We start from the raw sequence: 10,097 nt of genomic DNA on the forward strand, positions 1-10,097 counted from the left end.
TCTCTGCCCGGCCCAGGGGATGACTTTCTCCAGCTGGTCCTAGCCCCCTAGGGCAGCCCTGGGCCCTGTTAATACCAAATTCTGATCCAAGTAACTGAAAGAAACAAAGGGAAAATGCTGGGGCCTGGCCCTAAAATGACTCTACACAAACAGATCCCCCCCTCATTTCTCATCCAATTAGCAATTGCAGGAGCAAATCCAGCCATGGGGGAGCAAACTTCCCAGGAATGGGACTTTCCAACCAGACGAGCAGGGAGAGGGGACAGGGAAAAGGAGATAGAAGGAGAAAGAGAGACTGAAAGGGGCCGTGGGAGAGAAGAGTTTAGAGATCTGGAAATCTCTCTCCAGTCTGCCCAGACAGATGTATTACTGCACGCTGGATAGAGTCACTTTCCTGTGGAAAAGATGAGAATCAGACAGAGGAAAATCGAGTTCCTGACTCCATATCCCTCCTGCTGGGGTGTGGCAGCCATGGGGTCAGTGTCTGAGGGGATCCCCCACAGTGACTCCTTTGGTTCTGCTTTTTTCTAGCCTTGTGTTCAGAGACTTTGTTACGGGGTGAGGGGAGGGAGAAGGGAGGTTAAAAATGTCTCTGTGGGCTTAGCCTGGCAGGAGAGGCCAGGTCTACACTGTACAAAGAGATGAAGCCTTTCTCAGCATGGCAGACTCTAGGGTGTCTGTCTGCGGGGAAAGGGCCTGGGGGAATCATGCTGTGAAATGAATTAAAGCCTGTTCTGAAACCTTCACAACTGCCCTTCTCGCCCTGCCAGGCTGCGGAATAACGTCCATGTTTCGCTCCAGTTCATCCCGTCCTCTCGTTGGACAGGGGAGAGAAATGGCTGCAGAGGAGCCAGTTCAGGTAGGTATTATCGGGGGGTTGCTGGTGGGTTCCTCCAGGGGGGGAGAGAGACAGCAAATACGTGGGAGATGGGAAGGTTTGCACAGGCTGGTTTGGAGGTTGCAGTCTGGGTTGCAGGAAATGCACAGGGTGGAGAAAGGGAGGAGGACAGGGGTGTGCTAAACCTGCTGGGAGTTATTTAATATGTGGCCTAGATTCTAGGAACAGGCCCAGGAGGTTCGGCGGTGGAAATGCTCTAGTTTGTGGAGCTGAAAATAATCCAGCTGCATGGGGCTGGGAAAACTGACCAGACTCATAGTGCTGGAGCCCGACCTGACTAACCAGCAGCTGCTGTGAGATATGAAGGGAGCACCCACCAGTGAGGCTTAGGGGAGCTTCCCCTCCCTTCACATCCAGCTCTTCAGAATGGGGAGGGTGTTGGGCTTCCTACCAGGGAGCTGTCCCTGGACCCTGCTAGGGGCCCCATCTCCTGAATCAGTCAGTGGCTAGTAGGTGTGTGATGGCTCTGCTGGGAGAGAGGAGGGGCTCTCGCTTCGTCTCCTCCCCCTGGTGTTTCCTGGATGCTCTGAGCAGGGTGGGGATGGGACTTTGACTGCAATCCACCCAGAGCTTCTGTTTGGCTCCTGTCCCCCGTGTATAGTGGGGCTGTGAGTGGGGCAGCAGGTACTGAGTGTTGGACTCTTGCTCTTTCAGGGGCCGGTGACCTTCGAGGAGGTGGCTGTGTATTTCACCAGGGGAGAGGGGGCTCTGCTGGACCCCAGTCAGAGAGCCCTCTACTGGGATGTCATGCAGGAGAACTATGAGAATGTGACCTTGCTGGGTAAGGGTTACTCTCCCCTCGGATCTTGGAAGGGGAATAGAAGAGAGATGGTTCACGCCAGCCCCACAATGCCACCTCTACTCTGTCCTGTTGCCTCATCACCCCAATATACCAGTGACACACACACACTGCCACAGACCCTCCCCTGCTGCAGAACGCTTTGGGAACAGAGCACAGGAGCCGTATCGCACAGTGTCAAATAGCTCCTGTTTGCTCAAGTAAAACTGAGGGTTAGGTGCGGCATAATCAGCAGACGCTTCCTACCCCTGACGGCTCAAACCCTGAGCCTTCTCCCAGACCACAATAATGCTTGGGGTGTAACGAGCAGGCTGCTGGAGTCAGAGCTGCTGGTCCAGGGTCACTTATCACACAGACACTCCGTGCATCCTTGAATGCTGGCTGGGGGGATCCAGAGAAGGAAGCTCAGTGGCGGATTTAGCATTAGTGGGGCCCTGTGCTTAGCTTCATTTTACGGGTCCCTCCTTGGACATAGGCAAGAAAAAGAACATTCTCTCATTTCCCTCCCACCCTCTGATTCCTCGCCGCGGCTGGGATTTAAAAGGCTCTGGGCTCCCCGCCGCAGCGGGCAGCCCAGAGCCCTCTGACTCCTGGCCGCGGCTGGGATTTAAAAGGCTCTGGGCTCCCCGCCGCAGCAACATCCCGATTATAGGCCGCACCCCTAGTTTAAAGACGTACATTCGGGGGAAAAAGTGCAGCCTATACTTGGGACAATACGGTACTGTGGCAAATTGCCAGTCCTGTTATGCTGGGTCTCGCGCTTTCTCTTCTTTGGGGAAGGTTCAGGGCTTCACTGCTTGCCTCTGAATCGTTATTTTAATTACCCCACTAGTGTCCTTGAGGAGGGAAGTGGAGAGGGAGGGACCTGGGCCCACCCTCTTCTCCAGGTCCCAACCCAGGGGCCCTGAGGTTAGTGGTGAACCACTTGAACTGGCGGTTCCTTCCCCTGGGCTACTTCCCTCTCCTGCCCTTCAGCTTGTGGAGGGGCTTCTTGCTCTTCTTCTACACAAGCCAGGTGCCCCTTACCTAGGGTTTTTGGATTTCTCAGCCCACCGCAGCACTCCTCCAAACTTTCCTCTGCTTCCCTTCAAACTGTTCTTTGCTCCAATACCAATCCCCTCTGTTCCAACTCCTTCCCTGTCTGATTGGAGCAAGGGTCTTTATCAGGTGACTGACTGCTGGGGCTCTAATTGGCTTCAGGTGCTCTAGTTAATCTATAGCAAACTTCTTCCCTCTACAGGGAATAAGGCTCCCTTCTAACCCTCTCCTGCTGCCCTCTGGCCACGCTGTATCACACTGTGTACTGAGAACTCCAAGGCTTTTCCATGCCATGCGCTGTGAAGCTTGTGTTTGGGACACAGGAATTAGAAGCCACTTGGCAAAAGGAATGTAAAGGGCAGCTGCATCATCTCCATTTTGTCTTCAATTCCTCTTCCTACCTCTGGAGCAACTTCTCTACAAACTGAAGGCTTGAACAAAGGACTGAATAATGTGGATGTGTACCAGAGAGCCTTTCAAGCCAGAAACTCACCAATACTGCTAAGAACCAGATGTATAGATTTCTGAATGTGTCTGACTGCTTTCCCATTTAACAACTCCCTTTTTCTTTCTTTCTTTTATAATAAACCTTTAGTTTAGATGCTTTCTTACTTATAAACCTGTAGTTTAGATGCCAATGATTGGCTGGCATCATAGTATTTTGAGTAAGATCCAAACCTATACTGACCTGGTGATGTGGCTGACTCTGGGGTCAGAAGAACAGTTTGTTTATGTGAGCAGAGTTTTTAAATAACCTCTCACTGTGCTGGACGTAGGTGCTGATTGGGAGTCAGAGAACTGGAATGCAATAAAGGGGGCCGTGTGATTTCTTTTTTCAGTTTCTCAATAACCAGTGTGGGGGATCAGAAGCACAGTTGGTGACTGGTTGGCAGGGGCGGCTCTAGACCCCAGCGCGCCAAGCAGGCGCTTGGGGCGGCCGTTTCCCGGGGGGGCGGCATTTGGCTCCGGTTGAGCTCCCGCCGGCATGCCTGCGGCAGGTCCACCGGAGCCCGGAACGAGCGGACCTGCCACAGGCATGACTGCGGCGGGTCCCGTCTTCCCGCGGCTTCGGTTGAGCTCCCGCAGGCATGACTGCGGCGGGTCCCGTCTTCCTGCGGCTCCGGTTGAGCTCCCGCAGGCATGACTGCGGCAGGTCCGCTGGTCCCGGGCTCCGGTGGACCTGCCGCAGGCATGCCGGCAGGAGCTCAACCGGAGCCGCGGGAAGAGGGGACCCGCCGCGGGACCGGGGAAGGGCGGTGCAGCGCTCCGCGCTGCTTGGGGCAGCCTACTTTCTAGAGCCGCCCCTGCTGGTTGGTGAGTTTAACTTCCGTGTTAACCACCAGTTTGGGGAGCCTCTGCTCTCCCTTTTTCAGCCTGCCCTGGTCTTGGCATTTTCAGTGAGGACTAGCCCAGGCACACCGGGTCACACTAAGTATTAAAGTTAAATTAATAGAATGTTTTTTTATGAGAAAGTTTTATGAAATCAACGGAACTCCTTTGTTATCTTTCCTCTGAGCAGGGTTTCCATTTTCCAAACCTGATGTGATCTCCCAGCTGGAACAAGGGGAAGAGCCGTGGGTCTCAGACCTGCAGGGTTCAGAGGGAAAACAGACCATGAGATCTCCCTGCAGAGGTGAGGAAACATTAAACCAACTCTTGAGTGTGGAAGTGCCTGAAGGAAACATCTGGGATGCCCTACCAAGCCCTTGAGAGGTGTCTCAGTTCATTATTGTTGCCAGCAGGGGTCATATCCTCAGAGTAACTATAGCTCATGGCTTCCTGTAGATTCTAGCAGACGCCAGGCAGTAGCTTCCTCCCTTCCCCCTGAGAATTTGGATGGGACTTGAAAGCCAAATTGATCCCCTCCTCTCTCCTGTTTTGGGGAAGAGTATGGGGGAGTTCAGTTTGTGATTTTTATTTGACCTCCCTCCAGCACTTAGTTTGTTTTGGCTTTACACTTTTCATCCCTGTTTGATGTTTCTGTCTTTTTCACAGCAGGTGATGCAATGGCATGTGAGAAAGAGGAGCAGAATTCTCAGCAGAAAAATGTTCAGCAAGTGGATAAACACAGAGCATTATTGCAAAGATCAAAAAGCCATGTGTCCAGGAGTCATGAGGAGGAAAAATCCTGTGAGATTCAGCACAGACCAGAAAGAGAACAAGGAAACCAGCCGGAGGTGAAAATGGGTAAACGTATTTCCTCTCAGGGAACTCAGAAGGACCTCAAGAAAACCACCACAAAGCAGGAAATCATCATTGGAAAGAGAAAAAATACATGCACAGAGTGTGGAAAAAACTTATATGACTACTCAGCCCTTCTTAATCATCAGAGAATCCACACAGGTGACTGGCCCCATGAATGCTGTGAGTGTGGGAAAACCGTCTCTCGTAGCTCAGCCCTTTCTGTTCATCAGAGAATCCACACAGGGGAGAGGCCCTACGAATGCCGTGAGTGTGGGAAAACCTTCACTCAAATATCAACCCTTTCTGCTCATCAGAGAATCCACACGGGGGAGAGGCCCTACGAATGCAGTGAGTGTGGGAAAAGCTTCAATCACAGATCAGCCCTTTCTAAACATCAGAGAATCCACACAGGGGAAAGGCCCTATGAATGCCATGAGTGTGGGAAAAGCTTCACTCAAAGATCAAACCTTTCTAAACATCAGAGAGTCCACACAGGGGAAAGGCCCTATGAATGCACTGAGTGTGGGAAAACTTTCAATCGCAGATCAGCCCTTTTTACCCATCAGAGAATCCACACAGGGGAGAGGCCCTACGAATGCAATGAGTGTGGGAAAAGCTTCACTCAAAGATCAGACCTTTCTAAACATCAGAGAATCCACACGGGGGAAAGGCCCTATGAATGCACTGAGTGTGGGAAAAGCTTCACTCAAAGATCAACCCTTTCTCAACATCAGAGCGTCCACACAGGGGAAAGGCCCTACGAATGCCGTGAGTGTGGGAAAAGCTTCAATCGCAGCTCAGCCCTTTCTAAACATCAGAGAATCCACACGGGGGAAAGGCCCTATGAATGCCGTGAGTGTGGGAAAAACTTCACTAGCAGCTCAGATGTTTTCTAAACATCAGAGAATCCACACAGGGGAGAGGCCCTACGAATGCCGTGAGTGTGGGAAAAGCTTCACTAGCAGCTCGGCCCTTTCTGTTCATCAGAGAATCCACACAGGGGACAGGCCCTACAACTGCAGTGAGTGTGGGAAAACCTTCACTCAAATATCAACCCTTTCTGCTCATCAGAGAATCCACACGGGGGAGAGGCCCTACGAATGCAGTGAGTGTGGGAAAAGCTTCAATCACAGATCAGCCCTTTCTAAACATCAGAGAATCCACACAGGGGAAAGGCCCTATGAATGCCATGAGTGTGGGAAAAGCTTCACTCAAAGATCAAACCTTTCTAAACATCAGAGAGTCCACACAGGGGAAAGGCCCTATGAATGCACTGAGTGTGGGAAAAGCTTCACTCAAAGATCAACCCTTTCTCAACATCAGAGCGTCCACACAGGGGAAAGGCCCTACGAATGCCGTGAGTGTGGGAAAAGCTTCAATCGCAGCTCAGCCCTTTCTAAACATCAGAGAATCCACACGGGGGAAAGGCCCTATGAATGCCGTGAGTGTGGGAAAAACTTCACTAGCAGCTCAGATGTTTTCTAAACATCAGAGAATCCACACAGGGGCGAGGCCCTACGAATGCAATGAGTGTGGGAAAAGCTTCACTCAAAGATGAGACCTTTCTAAACATCAGAGAATCCACATGGGGGAAAGGCCCTATGAATGCCGTGAGTGTGGGAAAACCGTCTCTTGGCACTCAGCCCATGTTAGCCATCAGAGAATCTGCAAGGGCAATGAACACCATAAAAACCTCTAGGGCTATCAATTTTTTTTCTTTAATACTTTTCCTGATTCCCAAATGGTAACTTTTTAAATCTGTTTGAACTGTTTGCAGCACCATTATCCCTCAGCTTGGACAGATGAGTGGCCCATTTATGCCTTTTGTAGTTTGCCTTCTTTTGAGCTGGGCCCATTTGTCCTTTCTATCAACTCAATTATCCCACAAGTAACTGGAGTGTGCCCTTGCTATGAGGAACCAGGGAGCGTCACATTTATACCATTCCTCCTATTGCAAAGTGATTGTTAGAGTCGCCAGTGATACAGATTGTATCCTTGCCAGTTGTTCTCACGTTGCTCTGGGTTGTGCTGAAGAGCAGTTACATTGGGAATTTTTCATATTATAGTTAAATAAAGAGGAGCAGGGGAAAAAAGTGTCATTTCAGCCTCTGTGACACTGGAAGGAGATGGGGTGGTTCAGAGATTCCCTCCTTCCCCATCACTCCAGAACTGTTACATTTTGGCTTCTCTGTGCAGAGTTTATTTTCATCACATTCTATCCCTCCACTTCTCAAAATGGCATATGAGGAAGAGTTCTCAGCTGTCTGTGCTTGGAGGTGATGCTTTGATTTCTTTCCTCCTATATCAGAGTCACTATGACTGGAGATGAAAGTGTCCAAGACCTGGAAGGGGAATTTAAATGGATCCCAAACATAGTGTGATTATTTGGCATTTAAATTCCAGGTTTCATCTATTGGTAAAGCCACTTCTGGCAAGAGGACTATTTTGTCCCCCATTATGGGGATGCTGGGATACTTACAATTTTGTAAATAACATAACTGACTATTGAGAGAGTGCTGAGTGAAGCTGCTTTGAATGGATCAGAGGAGAAAGTGATGGGAGAATCTCTTGTCCTGATTCTAAATAATCAGATGTAACCTGCTCTGGAATTTCTCTTGATACTTTCATTGTCATGTATTCTGTCTCTCTGTGATGTGGGTTTCTCTCTTTCCTGAAGGCTGTTTGTTCACCCAATTGGATATTAGTTCAGTTCAATAGGACGTAGCTCAGATTTCTTGGAGAATTGAAGACAAATGACCATTTCCTAAAGTCCTCATTTGTCACTTCAGCTTTGCTTTTTCCCCACCCCTCCATGATGACACGGAGAAAGTTCAAGTGCAGTTCTGTCAACAGTGGAGAACTCTCCAATTTACTGCACACGCTAACAAAGAAACAGCAGTGATTTAAAATCTCCATTCGGAAATGGTGAACAACAGCAGAACCCCAACTAACTGAGGGAAGTGCATACGATCACAGTGGAGTTCAATTATTTAAGTCAGTATTTTCTCAGATGATTTGGGGAGAGAATTCCACATTAAGTGATTTTTAACTTGGCAAAATGCGCATGTATTTGGTTCCCGAAGCATTTTTGTAACCCATGCCCCACAGAAGATCTTTCCTATTTGGAATGCTCCCCTTCATGATGCAGATGTTGAGGAAAGAGAAGTGGTATTTTTGTTCAATTTATCCTTAATAGATGCTGAAAATGTGTATAAAATGAAATCAATGTTGGAAATCTAATAGCAGCAGAAAAATAGCTCTTTTTAAATAGAAATTCTAGCTCTGGTAACAAAGATTCTGATCCAGGCCTGTATCCAGTCCCTTGCCTGGCCCTGTGTCACCAAATTAAAGAAAAGCTGGGCACGTTTCCGGAAACCATTGCTTACGACACTGCTGAGCTTTTGAGTGGTTTTCTAAAGGATTCTATTTCTGAGAAGTGTAAATTTACCCTAAAAAGGGCAAGGAAACAAAGGGCATCAGGAATGTATGTTTTTTCGGATGAGGCAAGAAAAGGGAGTAGCATTATCCCCCTTGGGTAGCCCCTGTTCAATTCCAGGTCAGAAAGCAAAACTCTCCTGCAAGAATATCCAAAAAATATTGGGTTTCACTTCACGTCATAAGTACAGTTGTGGGCAATTAAATGATGACCCTAAAATTTCATAAAAGCAAAGAACGCTGAACAAAAAAGTGTGGGAAATACGGATGTTTCTGAGAAAATGGCTTGGAATGAAGGAAGACAAAAATTGATCGGTCGAGAGAAAAGACCCTGTTTCCCCCTAGTTTGGAACGTCTCTCACAATTACTGGAATAGAAAAGCTAAACAAATGGTATCCGATTGTTGTAAAGGAGATTGAAGTGAGGCCATTTTCTCCAGATAAAAGAAAATGGTCATGTCAGGAGTGGGATTTGAAACCTCGTCTCTATGCAGAAACCAGAACACCCAAGAGAGAGGAAAAGAGAGTCTTAAAACTGGCACTTTGGACTAGTCCCAAATCCTAACGCTACAAAGAATGTGACTTATCAACCCCAGTTTTCATTAATATTTGATGACACTCTTTAGGGAGGCCAAGATGGCACATCTCTTTCAACTCCTAGAGACCTTCTTCAGCACAGCTGATTTTTAGGCACACTCACCCGGACCTAAAGTTACACATTTCCTGGAGTTCCATGAGTTCTGCGGTGTTGGAATCTCCCTGCTCACGTTTTAAGCGAACAAAAGATGGGTGCTGGCATTCTGAGACCCTCAAAATCCTGCCCTGGGGGCCAGACAGTTAAGCAACCAGCATCCACAACCTCTACCATGATAGCATCCTGTCTGGCAACAACTCACTTATCAATAGCTGGGGTCTGAAATCCTCATTTCTTTGTTCTGTCACTGTAGTCTCCACTTTCCTATTGCTTGTCTGCATAATCTCTGTCTGGTTCTGTGATTGTTTCTGTCTACTGGACAATTAATTTGTTGGTTGTAAAGCAATTAAGGTGGTGGGGTATAACTGGTTAGATAACCATGTTACAATATGTTGGGATTGGTTAGTTACATTTCAGTAAAATGATTGGTTAAGGTATAGCTAAGCAGAACTCCAGTTTTACCATATAGTCTGCAGTCAATCAGGAAGTAATGGGGGGGAATGGGAATGGGAGTAGGGGAATTGGAGTTATGTTTTGCTAAGGGGGGGAATGGGAACAGGGACACAGACAAGCTTCTGTGGTGTCAGAGCTGGGAAGGGCGATACCGAGGAAGGAAATCGTTGCTTGCTGGAAGTTTACCCCAACAAACATTGAATTGTTTGCACCTCTTGAACTGCGGGTATTGCTGCTCTCGGGTCATGCGAGAAGGACCAGGGAATGGGGGCATGATGGGATAACCCTTGTAAGAAGTACGTCTTTCAGGGTGTGAAAAACCCTGGAATCAGTATAATTAAGCTGCCCTAAGCCATGGTTAGATAGTGCTAAATGAAAGGAAAGATTGTTCTGTCAATGTAGCTATTACAGGGATGGAAAACCCCTCCACTCACTGTAGCAACTGTCTACTCCACAGTGCTATAGCAGTGTCACAGCAGCATTTTAAGTGTAGACAGCCTCAGAGTGAGACCAGGTCTGGCTCTGTGGAGGCTCAGGCATTACAACCAGAGCAGTGACAATACACTAACACTTCTGTAGTTGGCAAGATTCAAACTT

General features: G+C 48.4%; 1 pseudogene; it reads left to right on the forward strand.

Moving 5' to 3' along the window:
- Positions 1 to 6,441, forward strand: part of LOC120381673 — a 42,101-nt pseudogene extending 35,660 nt beyond the window's left edge.
- The last annotated feature ends 3,656 nt before the right edge of the window (positions 6,442 to 10,097 follow it).

This window comes from Mauremys reevesii, linkage group 14 (genome assembly GCF_016161935.1).
Source record: "Mauremys reevesii isolate NIE-2019 linkage group 14, ASM1616193v1, whole genome shotgun sequence".
Taxonomy (NCBI): domain Eukaryota; kingdom Metazoa; phylum Chordata; order Testudines; family Geoemydidae; genus Mauremys; species Mauremys reevesii.